This window comes from Leucopleurus acutus (assembly GCF_964270905.1).
Source record: "Leucopleurus acutus genome assembly, chromosome: 1".
Lineage (NCBI taxonomy): Eukaryota > Metazoa > Chordata > Mammalia > Artiodactyla > Delphinidae > Leucopleurus > Leucopleurus acutus.
The window spans coordinates 128,234,125-128,250,903 of record NC_139142.1 but is presented as its reverse complement, the minus strand read 5'-3'; the positions used below and the strand labels follow the sequence as shown (position 1 = coordinate 128,250,903).

The window sequence follows — 16,779 nt, the reverse complement described above, 5'->3', positions numbered from 1 at the left end:
AAAGGAAAAAGTAAGATGACTTCTTGGGATACTTTTCAGCATATGAAAGAAAAGACTAAGGTCCACAGAATTCCAAGATTTCCCCCAGAATTCGTTTTAATTTAGTATGAGATGGAGGAATCTACTTCACAACAACTAAAGCCCTATGTTCTCCCTTCATTTCCACCCTTAACACTAAGCTCGCTGCCTACCACTCTAATCAGGCCGCACAGTCTCAACTTCACTACCTTTCAATAGGTAGAGAAGAATTGTAAGCTACAATACACTTAGAAGTTAAAACAGAATAAAGAGCAATCCCAAAACTTGTCTGGAATATACAAATAATCAGCAACATAAAATGAGCTGTATTATTAAAAATTAGCCTACAACGTGCATTCCAAAATCTGTTTTTAGCCATGATTTCACATGAGGGCATAAATGGAATGTTCACCATAGTCTCAAGTGACACAAAGCTGAAAAAGAATTACATATAAACTGAATGACAAAATCAAGACCTGAAAATAAAAGCTTAGAATGAGATGAGCAAAGTCATTTAAAAACAAAAACTTTAATTAATATAAAGAACAACTAAGTTTACCTAATTCAGATTAAAAACATAGGGGAGGAGTTTTTTTAATGTTTTTCACTGAATAATTTGCCTAAAGTCAATAACTGGGTAATATTCAGAGACATTCAGTTACAAATGCTCCAAGTTCTAATTTTGGTCTAGTTCTACAAAAAGAATATATGATATAACCATCTTTTTTTTAGCCTCAAATATCTAAGTTTTCTGGTCTGAATTTATCAAATTTAAAAGACATTTTCATAAATCATCACCATCTGGTCACTTCTGTGAAAGTGGAATGGAAAAAAGTGAGTTCTACCAGCATCTTCCTCATAAAGACACTCACCTTCACAAGGATTGATCTCTAGCCACCACCCCAAAATTTGAACAAAGAAATCCTCCCCAAACTACTAACATGTAAAAGTAAAATGTATGACAATAATAACACAAAGCACAGAAGGGGAGCAAAGAATAGACTGCTGTTTCTTACATTATACATGAAATAGTCTATTATTCCTTGAAGGCAGACTGTGAAAAGTTAAATATGCATAGTGTAAACCCAAAGAGACCATCAAAGATAAAAACTAAAACAAGTAGGTATAGCTAATAAGTCCATAGTGGAAGTAAAATGTAATGCAAAAAAACAAAACACAAAAACTAAAAAAAACTCAAGACTAAAGGGGACAAGAGAAGGGGGAAAAAGGAACAGAGAATAAATGGGACAAATAGAAAACAAATAGCAAGATGACATTAAAGCCCAACTGTAACAAAACAGGGTGCTATTGGCATACAGATAGACTGGAAAGTCCAGAAATAGCCTCACACATATCATCAAATGATTTTCAACAACAGTGCCAAGATAATAGGGAAGGAGTAAGCCTTTTCAACAAATGGTGGTGGAACAACTAGTGAGCTGTCTGGGAAAAATCTCAACCCCTACCTTACACCAGATACAAAACGTAACTCGAAACAGATCACAGACTTAAACCCAAAAGCTAAAACTTCAAAAAGAAATGAACAGAAAATTTATGTGATCGCACCATGGGCAAAGATTTCATAGAAAACAAAAAGGACTAAACCTTTTTTTTTAACTGATAAACTAGACTTTATAAAAATAAAAGCCTTCTATTCTTCAGAGATACCATTAAGAAAACAAAAAGGCAAGATAGCAAGCATAGAACAGAGAAAATTATATACATATATATAATTTACATGTATATACAAATACACACCCAATCTGAATCCAGAATATATGTAAAACTCTCACATCTTAATAAGACAACCTCCCAAAAAACAGGCAGATAATTTTTAACATTTTTCTAAACATATAAAAATGGCCAGTAAGTACATGAAAAAATGCTCAATATTTTCAGTTATCAGGGAAATGCAAACTAAAACCACAGTGAGATACAACTGTTTACCCAATAAAAGGCTAAAAGACTAAAAAGACCAAAACCACCAAATGTTAAGGATGTGGCACAACTGGAACTCCACATACAACTCTTAGGAGCTGCTAATACAGTCACACATTCATCTAACCTATGATCCAGTAATTCCACACCTAGGTTGGAAAATACAGGTATACAAAAAGATTTGTATGTGAATGTTCAAAGCTTTACTCATAAGAACCCAAAACTGGGAAAAACAAATCTCCAACAAGTGAAAAGATAAACAAATTATGATATATAGGTAAAATGGGATACCAAACAGTAACAAGAACAACAGCAAAGAAGGAACTACTGATACAAGTAACATTACAGATGACTCTCAAAAACATCCTGCTAAGGGAAGGAAATCAGATATGAAACATCTATCTATATTGATTCCATTTATATGAAGTTCTAGATCAGGCAAATTTAGTCTAAGATGAAAAAAAGTCAAAACAGTGGTTGTGTTCTACAAAGGATAGGGGGAAACAACTGAACAGGAGGCAGATGAGGGAACTTTTCCGAGGTGATGGTGATGTTCTACCTCTTCATAAGGATTTGGGTTACACAAATGTATACATTTGGCAAAACTTAAATGGTACACTTAAGATTTGTGCATTTCACTGTATGTAATTTTACTTCAAAAACAAAGAACTGTAAACAAGTATCCAACTCTAGTTAATGACATGGAAGCTGAATTTGTTTAGGGGTAAAATGCACTGATGTCTGCAACTTAATTTGCAATACAAAGCCAAACAAACAAAACACCACACACACCAATAAACTTGGCTGATGAATGGTTAGAGGAATGGATAGATGGAATGATATGTGATAAGGCAAAAAAGCAAATTGGTAACTGTAGAATCTAGGTGATAGGGAAATGGGTGCTTGCTGTACAGTTCTTTCAACTTTTATATGTTTGCAAATTTTCACAATATAATGCTAGACAGAAAATATTTGATGAGCAGAAGAAGCCAGACACAAAACAGTAATATTACATGACTTGTATGTATATGAGGTTCTACAACAAACAAAACTAATCCACGATGTCAAAAATCAGATCAGTGGTTGCCCGGGACAGGAGATACGGATGACTTATTGCAAAGGAGCAAGAAAGAACTTTCTAGGGTGATGGAATGTTTTATGTCCTGATTGGGGTGTTGGTTACATGGATGTATATATTTGCCAAAACTCACTCAACTGTACAGTAAAATGTGTGCCTTTTATAAATTATACTTCAATTGATTTTTAAAATCTTCACTACAGAAAATCTAGAATACACAGAAAAAGCACAGAAAAATTAAGTCCCTCCTAATCACACCATCCAAATAAAATATCACCATCCTTCCCTCTCTTTTGACAAAGGCCATGCCCAGTGGAGATAAGAAAACAGCTTACTGTTTTCATTAAAGGTATTACAGAAATTCAGATTAAGCCCCTGAATTTTGGAATTCCTTTCTCATGTGACTCAAAACCTAATGAACTTAAATCCCTTCAACTCCATCATTGCTGTGAGTCTTCATCAAGTTACTAACCATACTGTGCCTAAATTTCCTCATCTGAAAAATGGAAATATTTACCTCAAAAGGTTGTTATAAATTTTAAGCAAAATAATGTATGCACATACTGGCTTTCATTACTGTTTTTAAAGCTAAATAGTCAACTAGCTTTTAGAAATCATCTTGGCAAAAAAGTCCACAATCTGCCCCCATGAATTTTTCCTTTTTTTTTTTTTTTTGGCAGGCCTTCAGTTCTGTAGGTACACCCACCTCAAGTTAGACTCATTCGAGAGAACCTCAAATTCCTCTTGCAGATCAGACCAAAACCCTGAGTTGTTAAAGCCCCAAAGCAAAGGTTGGGGTAACAAAATAAAAATAAAACAGAAAACTAGATTAGAAAAGATGGCAGCTACTTTGAGAATGTAAGATCTAATATGCTGAGCACAAGTGTCCAAGGGAACAATTTCTCCCTGAATGAAGTCCAAGTGTACTTAGATAAAAGTTGGTTTTGCTCTACGTTCGTGATCTAGGTCAAAATATGTAACCTGGGGAATATTAATTAATAGTATGTTCTAAAGAATGAGAAAAAGAGTCATAAGAGAAAAACCAGGAAGAGTTACTGACACTTTAATGACTGAAGGTAAAGGCTGAAAACTGGATAGGGGAACACCTCTGGATAGAGAGCACACTAATATAAATTGAACTATATGAAGAAAAAAAAATGATTTAAACCATGTAGATTATGCCTGCTATTCTGCTCAATGAGTGAATGCCCAAAATGAACACAAAAAGGTAATACTTTACTACTTTCTAGTTGGCCTTACTTCCCATGTGCCTCTCATGATATGAGTATCTTGCTGTGCTGTCAGATTCTAATGTTTAGAGCCATTTATTTTTCCCATAACATGGACCACAAACATAGCCTACAACTTCATCTAGTGTTTAACAATGAAACGTGATTTGTTCCAACACTGAAGGAAAAATAGGATGTGTTGGACTTTCAGAGACTGTATATCTATATATTTTATGGGCAACTTTAGGGATTTCCAAGGTTATTTGGACCAAATGACATTTTTGTCTTCCTTGAACCTGTGTATTCAGACAGCAAGTGAAAATCTTTGTGGCAAAAAGCAAAAACAGCAAGCTATTAAACAATCCCAGGGTACTGGTTTGGGGAAACCAAGGATTTATTATCCAGTATACTAATGTCAGCTACTTTACTCAATAAACCTTTTTTAGTTTTTTGATACCAGACACTGCTCAAGGTAATAATTTAAAAGATAGTTAAGATGCTACCCTGTTCCAAGAATTTCATATTCTAGATAAATACAGTAATCCTAACCTTAATGTGGATTCCTATACATGTCTAGCCTACAAACATTTACTCATATACTTTTTGGGCAATCTTCAGAATTTTGGTTTCAGTATACATAAACTGTGACTTCTTCTTGTTGGGGAAGAAAGTGGCAACTGAAAAAGAGGCAACTGAGGGTTAGTGAAGATGATAGGAGAGAAAAGAAGAAAATCTTTTAAACTGAAACGTGTTCAAGATAAAGGAAGATGACTGAAAAGTAAGTCGAGGCATTAGAACTGCTACCCAGAACTGCCATCTATGAGGAAAAATATTCACTCACACTGGAATAAAATGGGTAAATACAAGTGTAGAAAGAAGGTTTCAGAAAAGATCTATTCAGTTCTAGAAGGATAATTACAAGTCAGGTTATCCAAACTTTTTCTATCCCAAGCATCTGAAATCAGATCAGGATCTGGAAACAACACCCAGGTAACAGAAATGAATTTTACAGTAGTTTATTAACATTTTAGAAGATACAATATCACTGATAATACATTAGCTACCATTTATTTATGTATTGTGGTCATTCAATAAATATTTATTGAGAGCCCATTACAAGCTGGGCACCATTCTAGACACTGGGATCAGCAGTGAACAGAACACAGAAAGTCTCTCATGGAAACTGCATGCAAATGAGGACAAACAAGACACGAGTAGACAAACAATCAAGATAATTTTAGAAATATGTGCTCTTAAGGAAATAAAACAAATGGTAAAGGTTAACCATCAACAGTCTCCTCGCTAAGAAACTAAAGACACGAATCATGAGAAGGAACCAGCCACCAATCAACCAAGCCACGCAGTTCTGGAAGAAGAGCATTCCTAGCAGGGGGAAACAGTAAGGAAAGATCATGTAGCAGGAACAGGCCTAACACGTACAAAGAACAGAAAGAAGGGGAGTGGGAAGAAAAGGAGATGGCACACAATAAGCATTTTTTTGTTTTTGTTTTGTTTTGTTTTGTTTTGTTTTGTTTGCGGTACGCGGGCCTCTCACTGTTGTGGCGTCTCCCGTTGCGGAGCACAGGCTCCGGACGTGCAAGCTCAGCGGCCATGGCTCACGGGCCCAGCCGCTCCGCGGCATGTGGGATCTTCCCGGACCGGGGCACGAACCCGTGTCCCCTGCATCGGCAGGCGGACTCTCAACCACTGCGCCACCAGGGAAGCCCAGCATTTTTTAAAAACTATGTGCACGGGCACACACACACACACACACACACACAGAGGAACTAACAGCAAGTACAAAACAGCAACAAAATCCAATCATCTGACTTCACAAACAATTCCAAAAAGAGAACAGAGGAAAAAATGACTAAGTAGTTATCAAAGCTACAAAGAACATTTCGTAAAAATGAAGGACATAAACCCTTTCTACCTTTGTCCTAAGAGACCACCATTTTCTCCTCCACTCCACTCCAGCTGCAACAGCTTCTTGGCTGATTCCTCTGCCGGCCAAGCATACTATTGCTATTTAATCTGCTCGGAATGCTTGTCCCCAGGATATCCATAAGGCTCTCCTACCTGCTTCATTTGGGTCTGTGCTTAAATGTTTCCTTATCCTTGAGACCATCCCTGACCACCTCATACTTAAAAAGCTAACCCTACCCCCATCTTCTTTTCCCAGCCCAGTTATTTCCATAATCACCATCTGTAAAATTTACTTGTTTTCCCACTAAGGCCAAGACTTGATTTTCATCACTACTGTGTTGAACACATAGTTGGCATTCAGTAAATATATGCTGAATTGTTATTTAAAATATGCAACATACGAGACCATGGAGTTAAAGAAACCCAGAGACCTTTATCAATTAATTGACTGTGAATCTGTATAAAGAATAACAAAGCCTCTCTTAAAACATTTATATTCTTACAGTAAAAGGTTAAACTGATATTTATATAATAAAAGAGTAAATATGAAGTATGTTTTTGAAAAACAAAAGAAAATAAAATAATCTAAAATTGTGATACAACTATATTGGGAGAAACGGTAAAGAGAGAAGTGTGAACTCCTTTTCCATAAGCAGTCAAAAGGTAATGCTTAAAACTGCTTAACCCTCTGGATTAACCAGCCGTAGCATCAGTTTTTAAACTTTTTGACTTGTGAACCCCTTTTCACTCTTAAAAAATAATTGAGGAACTCAAAGGGCTTTTATTATGTGGGTTGTATGTACTGGTAATAATATTATAGAGGAAAGCTGGTAAATGCTTTAAAATTTTTTATTTAAAATCAGCAAAGGTAAATCCACTCCATGCTAATAAGTAACATTTATGAATGTATTTTTCCAAAAAAATTAGTAAGAGTGGCACTGCTGTACATTTTTGCAAATTTCTTTAATAGAGAAACCCGATTTCTTATATCTGCTCCTGTAGTCAATCTAAAATGAAAATCCAGCTTCACACCAATATGTAGTTGATAAAAGAAGGAATATTTTTAATAACCTTTTCAGATAAGTGTGGATATTATTCTTCTTTGATATTAAGCCAAAACTTAACAAGCGTAATTCTGTAAAGGTTAGTTGCAAGGTGGACTTTGAAACCATATCAATGAAACTTTCCAGACCATTTCATTTAAAATCTATTGATCAAAAAAAAAATCTATTGATCTATCTTGCACTTAAGTAGGCCCTTATACCCACAGCATGATTCTGTTAATATCATGCATTGATCTTTTGAAAAAAGTTGGTCCACCGAGTTATGCACATCTTCCAAACAATGACACATTTCATTATAACACAGCAAATTAAAAAAAAATCACATTTGTTAATATCACCAACAATTTCATCAGCAAGGTCCTGAGATGTTGCCAAGATCACAGTGGCAGATATGTTTTCCAAAATTCTAATTTCTGCTTGAAAGCCTTAATTTTATCCTGGCAATAAATTCTGTTGGTTGTTTTCCCTGAAGTGACAGGCTCACTTCATTTATTTTTGAGAAAATATGTACAAATACCCAAGTTTAAATAACTACAGTTTGTCATTCTTTCAAGTAAAAATAGTGTTCCATGAAAAAAGCAACTAGTTTGCTAGTTGGGCTCGCAACTCAATCACACAAATATTTTTCTTCAAGACAAGCATCATACTTTGGTATGCAGCAGAAGTGTCGTATAACATTCTTTTCATTTTGTCACATGAAATATTAAAAAACCATGTACTCAAGGATCAAGATTAATAAAATTAACAAGCTTTACTGCTTCATGGAGGATATTCTTAAATGAAACCAGGTTTTTTTCCCCAACCATTAATGTATAGTGATGAAGAATATGACTATTAGTACAATTTTTGCCACTGTCTTGATATGCACTGCAGGGCCAGTAGTTTTACCCATCACTGTGTTTGCACCATCGGTGCAAATGTCAACATAGTTAAGTAACAAAGAAGAAGTTAGTATTATTATGAAATAGTTTCAAACCAACAGATAACTTGAAACATTTGCAGACCCCCCTCAAGACTCCACAGACCACAGAGAACCACTGCTCTGGAGATGCATATAAACTAAGAAGAGGGAATATGTCTCCGGGGAAAAGAACTGGGTGGTGGGAAGACAGGGATGGCAAGAAGACTTATCTTTCCCTGTATGCCCTTTGTACCCTGTGAATTTAGTATCCTTTGTATTGATATGTATTTTATCTTAAAAATTAAATAATTATTTAAAAAACAAAAAATGTAAACTGACATCTAAAGTGGCTAAGTAGATATATAAGCATATTATTTAGAAATATGAAGGTAAATACCAAAAGAAAAAAAAAATTTTAAGAGCTGAAAGTGTTCCCACTTAGGAAGTGGAACTAGGAGATTAGGAGGGGTTGCAGAGGGGACTGCTGTTTTTTTCACTATAAGCCATTTGGAACTAATTTTTAAACCATGTACAGATGTTAATTGGTTCAAAAATAAAAATCATTCAAAATACTGCCAGGAAAAATACTTAAAAGTTAAGTTTAAAAGACAAATAAAGCAAATACCGATGCAAAGGTGAGACAATGGCTGTGAAATATACCAAGATGTAACAGTAACTGCCTGGAATAATGTGCCTTTGAGTTCCCACTCTTATATGAAATATCATTCTATAGTACAATAAAAACATTTTCATTTAAAAAGCTAGTTAAAAAGCAACAATTTCCTCAAACCAAAATGTCTGATGACTCAGTTAAAAACAGTTAAGTAGGGACTTCCCTGGTGGCGCACTGGTTAAGAATCGCCTGCCAATGCAGGGGACACGGGTTTGAGCCCTGGTCCAGGAGGACTTAGTTGCGGAGCAACTAAGCCCGTGCGCCACAACTACTGAGCCTGCGCTCTAGAGCCCACAAGCCACAACTACTGAGCCTGCACTCTAGAGCCTGCAAGTCACAACTACGGAGCCCAAGTGCCACAAGTACTGAAGCCCGCACATCTAGAGCCTGTGCGCCTAGAGCCCGTGCTCTACAACAAAGAGAAGCCACTGCAAAGAGAAACCCGTGCACCGCAACGAACAGTAGCCCCCCGTTCGCCACAACTAGAGAAAGCCCGCGGGCAACAATGAAGACCCAATGCAGCCAAAAATAAAAAAAATAAATATAAAAAAAACAACAGTTAAGTATATAAAACTTAAGTCATTTTTTAACAGTTAAGTGGTTAAACCCTTCCCACACACATATACATACACACACACACACACACACGGTAACATAAAATAAAATAACCCTTTTTCTTCTTCTATTTCATTTCATCACGATTAAGATCAAATTAGAACTTATGTATTTGAAAAAGGAAAGAATAAAATAATTGCTTTACGGTAAATATAATTGCTAAATCTTATGTAATTACTTCATAAACAAAATCTTCAGAGAAATACAAACCCATTATCAAAGTCTAATTTAAATTTAGTTTCTCAAAAGATGTCCTGATCCAGAAAAGAAGAGATTATTTCTATATATAAATAGATAACTCAAAAGCAAATTGGATTCCCCACTGTAAGGACCCAGGGCTCCTTGGAGAATGGCTGATTCCAGAACTGAGATGTGCAAAAAGAGAGGAAATACTCCAAAAAAATTATGAGAGTATGTCAAAAAGACACAGAATCCAGGGTAGAAAGGCTCCCACTGGACAAACCTGGGACAATCTGAGCATCAAAATAAATAAAGGCAATAATGGAGTATAACCCATTGAGTAAGATAGGAAGTACATAAGTCCATATTGATAACAGATAGATAAAAGGATGCTTCTGCCTTAAAACAGAACGCCTATTGACATAAAGAAACGGAGTCAGAAAATAACCATTTTGCAACCATCAATATAAACATCAGCACAGGCAAGAATCATCAATGGATGTTAAATCCAGGAGGGAAATTTGATGAAAATACAGATCTGATTAGAAGCAGGATATATGCTCTATCTCAAAGTTACCCCACAGACTGCTTATTAGGTGAGAGGGGAAAAATAATTATACGTTCCTGTGAAGAAACCAGACAACACCGTGACCAGGTAACTAAAAATTAACATCACCAATGAGGGGCAGACCGATAACAGGTACTTCAATATCATACCCTGAGAAAGATACAAAATCCCCCGCTGGGGATGCATAACCTGAATCTAATTACGAGGAAACATCAGACAAATCCAAATTGAGAATACTCTATGAAATATATAGCCTGTGTTCTTCAAAAATGTCAATACAATGAAAGAGAAAGGCTAAGATACTGTTCCAGATGAAAGGAGACTGAAGAGATATGACAACTAAATGCAATTTGCAATCCTGGCCTGGATCCTATGGGGAAAATGCTACAAAGGAACAAATGCTATTACTGGGACAAACTGACAAACCTGGAATAGGGGCTATAGATTAGATAGATTAGATAATATAGTATTATCAATGTTAGATTTCCTGAATCTGGTAACTGTATTGTGATAATGCAAAAGAATACAATACACAGTGAATATTTAGAGACTTGGGCATAATACATTCAATTTACTTTGAAGTGACTCAGAAGAGAGCATTAAAGCAAATGCAACAAAATTTTAAAAACTGGCAAATCTGACTAGAGGATATTGAAGAGTTCTCAGTACCATTTTTTAAACTTTAGGTTTGAAATTATTTCAAAATAAAAAATTTAAATAAAGGCAAACTGGGATGTCAAAAGGTGGTAAAGTAAAAAGGTGATTTATTCTGATGCCCTATAGAACATATGAATAAGGGAAATGAATACAACAGTGACTCAGACTGGCACACAGCTGCATACAGAACTTCCTAAACTCTCAATTCTCTAGAAAAAGAAAAAAACAATTTTTCTTTGGCCACACCATGCAGCATGCAGGATCTCAGGTCCCCAACCAGGGATTGAACCTGTGCCCCCTGCATTGGGAGCACAGAGTCTTAACCACTGGACCGCCAGGGATGTCCCAAGAAAAATATTTGTTTAGTAACCACATAAACACTAAGATGCTGATCCTGTGTACCCTCAGGAAAACACAGAAATCTATGATTTCATGTTAACACAGTCCACACTGAGGGTCTCTCTCTTCATCCAGCAAACCATAAGCTCCTCACAGGCAGGCCTTAAGGTCCTGCTCTTTGTTTTAACTCAAGCACTGACACAGTGCCTGAAATACAGTACTCATATTTGTTGACTAAATGATGAATGTTTAGAAAGAGGAACAAAAGTCTACATTTTATCAAAACTGGGAGGAAGAGAAAAAAAAGGAGAAGACATCTAAATAGGGTATAAATTATTTTAAATGCACTTTAAAGTAAGAACATTTTCAAACCTCACAAAAGGAGAACAATATTATTACTACACATATACCTATCACTCCAACACAACAATTATCAGGATTATTCCACACTTGCTTCATCTAACTCATCTCTCCCATCCTTTCTTTGCTCGGAAGTATTTTTAAACGAATACCAAACAAATTTCTCTTCCTCATTCTTCAGTCTCCATCTCTAAAAATGGGCATTTTCTTACATAAACATAATGCCATTAGCATCCCTCACAAAACTAACAATAATTCCTTGAAATCATCTAATACCTATCCACATTCAAATTTCCTCCAAAGTGCTTCAAAAATTACTTTTTACAGTTGGTTTGAGTCAGGATTTAAACAATGTCAACACATTACACTTGGTTACTACACATAAATATTTTTAACCTTCCTTTTACAATTGTCTATCAGTAATTATGAAAAAGACTAACAGACAAACCAAACAATTAATTCACAATTGTAGATTCTCCAGAATCAAACCCAATCTAATGTATTTACCCTTTGCTTTGTCTGCAGCGCTCTTCCTCGATTGCCACTATGGCTGACTCTTTTTAATCACTGATCGCAAATCAAGTATTACCTCTAAAAAGAGGCCCTTTCTAACCTCTCAATGCACAGTAGAGCCCCACTTTCATTCATTCTCCATTACATGCCCCTATTTTCTTCATGGCACTTACCACTACATAAAGCTATTCTGTTTATTGTTTCCCCTAATAAAATATCCACTGCATGAAGGCACAGTGCCTTCTTCACTGAAGGCCAAGAATAATGCCAAGAGCATGAGACAATCAATAAATACTTGCAGAATGATTAAATAGTAATGCAGTACCTCTATCTAAAATGTAAGCTCAGTTTAGTATTTGTTTTTAAACATTTGTAGCTCACTCACTGCTCACGCCATGGTATAAACTGAGTACCTGCAGAAACTTGGGCCAGCTGTTACCAAAACACTCTGGGATGCAGCAAAGAAAGAACAGAGATGTAAGGCATTCAAATGCATTTCTGGAAATTCACTGAACAATGATTATGGGTTTCTGAAAGCAAATTACTCAGGATGATTTAAAGAGCATTACCAGGAGTAAAAGTTTCATTTTTTAGTATCATATGAGAGCTAATCATGAGTAATATCTACAATGGGACAGAAGCATTATCTAGAACAACAAACATGGCTCAATCATTTGTTTTGTTTCGTGTTTTTCCCCCCTGTCTCTAATATATACATACCATGAAGGAATTAATACTCTCAGTATAGCATTTCTTTCTGGGGACTGGATCATGATGAATACGATTAATACCAAAAACACCTAACTAAAAATGCAAACCATTAAAATTGGGACCTAGAGAAAACTAGAGTTACCTATCCCACACTTCTCATTTAACAGTTGAGAGAGATCTGAAGCCCCGGATGGATAATCATCCACAAAGTCACAGATCTAATGAATAGCAAGCAAAGCTAGATTTAAAATCCAGATCTCCTGTCTCTAGCCCTACACTCTTTATGTATAATAATGTCACCCATAGAATGTTAATGTCAAGTGATAACATACTTTACCATCATTTTTAGTACTGTCACTTTTTTTTTTCCTATTGAAATCCTAGCCACCAGGGGAAATGTCAAAACAAGGGCACATATAATTACGCTCTAAGTAAAGCATGTTACAGAAACCCCTCTTTGACAAAATAATACAAGAAGCATCTAAAAAATTTAATTGGTTTGATTCAATGAGGTTTTTATTCCACATTTTAAATTTTAAAGTGAAAATAACTATTTAGGAGTATCTGCTGACTATTCCTTTGCTTTAGATGAGTAAATTGCTGACCTCTTATCTTAAAGATCAGTATAGCTGTTTTTCAATTATCTGTAGAAAGAGTACTGAAGTGAAATTTGTCACGGTATAACCTCCACTGCAATGCATTTTTCACCAAAATGAAATTATTTTTACTATATCTTTGTCAAAAACCAACTCTAGTGAAAGAATTAATATGCAAGTGACCAAGAGACACCAAACAAAAGGGAAAAAGTGACAGAAGGATCCATACACACAAGATACAGCTTCCCTGATGTACAAGGAGAAACTCTAATCTTCCTAGTTTCCCTACAATATTGTTCAGACCAATTCATAAATACCCTCACCAGTTCTTAGAATACTCCTCTGAATTGTAGAGGCAAACAAATGCACAGGAGAGAGATGTCATTTGTCCAAGGTTAAATGACAAGAAATGGACAAAAGTAAAATAATACAAGGCTTAAAAAAAAAACAATTTAAGATTCTTTTCAGAGTGAAAGGGTTTCTTTCTCACCCTACTTGTTTTGTCTCACAAACACGACCAAACACTACTGTTTTGTATGAAAAAATAACCTGGTTCACACTGACATGAAAATTTTTACTAAAAAACATATAGTAATGAAATATCAAAATGTAGATTTCTCACCCTAATAAAACCAAGTAAAACCAGTATTATAAAACTTCTATGTAATACCTTAATCACATACTAACATTTGAAAGCAATGACACAAAAAACAAAAATGGGAAAGGAAATGGAACCTTAGCTTATCTTTTCCCCAGTCTGTTCTTTTTGGTTGAAGAGGTCCCTAAAACAAGAAAATTAAACATAAAACACCAAATGAAATAAAGTTTGGATTAAGTCAGGTTCAAAAAGCTTTATGAACTATAAAATGAAGTCTATGTCAGCTGGCATTTCACCACCCCAGCGAGTTCTAAATTCATACTGCACATAAACCAAGAAACAGGAAAGCATGCAATACAATGGAATCACCCCACACTACAAACATGAACAAATTAAATGGATACCCTATACTTCCTGGCATTTTTTAAACGTTAAAACTTAGACGTGCGTTAAGAACTTATCTGTAAAGATCTACTATAACCTATTTAAGAACTATGGTGACAATCCTCTATTTCTGCAGCACAGAACAAATATTTCCAACTACAACATTGTTACTGACTCTGATAAATTCTCTAAAAACAGTAACAAAAATATCAAGCTTCTTTTTTAATGACCAACCAGCCAACTCTATACAAAATCTGACGGGTCTGTATCTCAGCTGTTCTGCGGTCTACGTTTCCTTGATCACAGAAGAAGGCAACTCCCTAACCGTCAGGGCTGACTTAGCGCCCTCCAACACTCCGGGTGCGGGTTACCTTCATCACTCCATTGTCAAATCGCACTCCCACGCCTCAGTCCTCAGCCCCCATCCTAAGACTCTAGGGAGAGTCGAAAAAGGGAAAGAAATCCCTTCACCCACAGCCCCTTACTGAGGGGGGTGGGTGTGTCTGTAGACAAATGCTTTGCTCAAACACAATTAAATCTTCTGCGGAGACCCAGACCCTAAGTCACTACGGAGCCAGCAATAACCGGCCGGTCGCCGACCCCAGCCTTCCGCGGCCGCAGCCCTTCCTCTTTCTCCCCTCCAGCCCGGCCCCTCCCCCGTTGCGCGCACGCGCGGCCTCCAATCGATCCCCTCCCCCCCCCCGCCCTCCTCACCTTAATCATTAGCAACCCTCTTCCCAGGCTCCGGGAATCACTGGCCCAGGAAGAAAGACAGGAGATGTAAGGGGGGAAGAGGATGCGTCGAGAGTCAGTGATCCGCGCCTCGGATGTTGGCCTAATAGGCCCCTACAGTCAAGAGCAGCGTCTGTCACCGCCACCAAAACTGTACGAGCGGCAGCGCCTGGATCGGCCCAGCTGACCCGGCTTGGGTTCAGAATGCCTAATTTGGTCCCACGGGAACTCCTTCCCCGAAGCTGCGGGCGTTTCTATGCTGCGCAGACCGATCACCTCGCCACCGTCGCCGCCACTGCCGCTGCTCTCCGGCCGCCGCCGCCTAACCAATCCCTCCTCTACCGAGCGAGCACGACACTGGGGCCTTTACGACAGTTCGCAAAGTGAGAGCGCAGTAGCCTTCTCGCCTCCATTAACATCTGTTTGTTTCTGCGCTTGCTCAGATTCTCGTTTCTCACCGTGCCGCCCCCTCTTCCCCGAAACTTCCCCTTCGAACTCGCTTGATCAGTCTGTTGGAGAAGCCGAACGACGTCATAAAGCTCTTTATTTTACTTTCCTTGGTGAAATGCGGTCAGTATTTAAACAAAATGCTAAGTACGTCTTGGCTGATTTTTTTCATAACTAAAAGTTACAACTAACCACAGAATTATTGACAGTACTTAAGGTAACAGACAAAAACATCGTGGTTTAGTGTCTTTCGCAGCAAATGATACTGAAATCATACTTGCCAATGATATGGAGATCATGGTACCTCACCGTTAAGGTGCATTTGCTTCCGAAATCAGATCAAAAGTGGTGATAGGTATCCTGGGAACTAACTGTACAATCACATACGCCTTCTTACTTATTTTATAAAACTCAGTAGATAGCAAATGCTTCATTACGTGCATTAGGAGGATGTAGGGGAAAAGGATGTAGGCTTTGGAATCAGTCAAACTTCCTTTCAAATCTCAGTGATGCCAGACTTAGAGAATGAATTTATGGTTAAGCGGGGGTGGGGGGTGGGAGTGGGGAATAGACTGGGAGTTTGGGATTGACATGTACACACTGCTATGTGTAAAATAGATAACCAACAAAGACCTACTGTATAGCACAGGGAACTTTGCTCAATATTCTGTAATCTAAATGGGAAAAGAATTTGAAAAAGAATTCTAAAAATTAAAAAAAAATCCCAGTGATGCCAATTAACAGCTAGCTGTCTAATTGATTAGACCTTTGTAAATCTGTTTCCAGAAAGGAAGGATGGGAGACAAGGAGGAAAGGAGAGAGAGAGGGAGAAAAGAAAAGAAAGAAAATGTCAATTATACCTCAATTTAAAAAAATAAAATAAAAGCATATTTAAAAATAAAAGCATATTTAAAAAACTAAAATAAAAGCATATTTAAAAACAAAATAAAAGCATTTTAGTTAAAATAAAAGCATATTTAAAACCTCAGTTTCCTCCTCTATAAACTGAGGTAACATCACTTCTCTCAAAGGGTTCTTGTGAAATTAAGACAGTTCACATAACGCTTCAAGCATTACTTACCAATTAAGTGTTCAATAAACATTAATTCCCTCCCTTTGTCATCAGCTTGTCTTTCTCAATACCCTTTCCTTTGTTCGTTCATGTTCTCCATATTGTTCAGTGAAGAAAATATTTTAAAATGATAATGATAATAAGCAAGAAAGGGTAGCAGATTGTGTGGGGAGACCAGAA

The 16,779-nt window shown here is 36.7% G+C and overlaps 1 protein-coding gene across 4 annotated transcripts in view; it reads right to left on the bottom strand.

The window, feature by feature from the left end:
• Window positions 1–15,368, bottom strand: part of RNF111 (ring finger protein 111) — an 80,951-nt gene extending 65,583 nt beyond the window's left edge. For all 4 annotated transcript variants that reach the window (XM_082847655.1, XM_082847657.1, XM_082847658.1 and 1 more), the window contains exon 1: window positions 15,063–15,368. The gene's annotated coding sequence lies outside the window, so the exon portion shown is untranslated. The remainder of the gene's footprint in view (window positions 1–15,062) is intronic.
• Window positions 15,369–16,779: the final 1,411 nt, after the last annotated feature.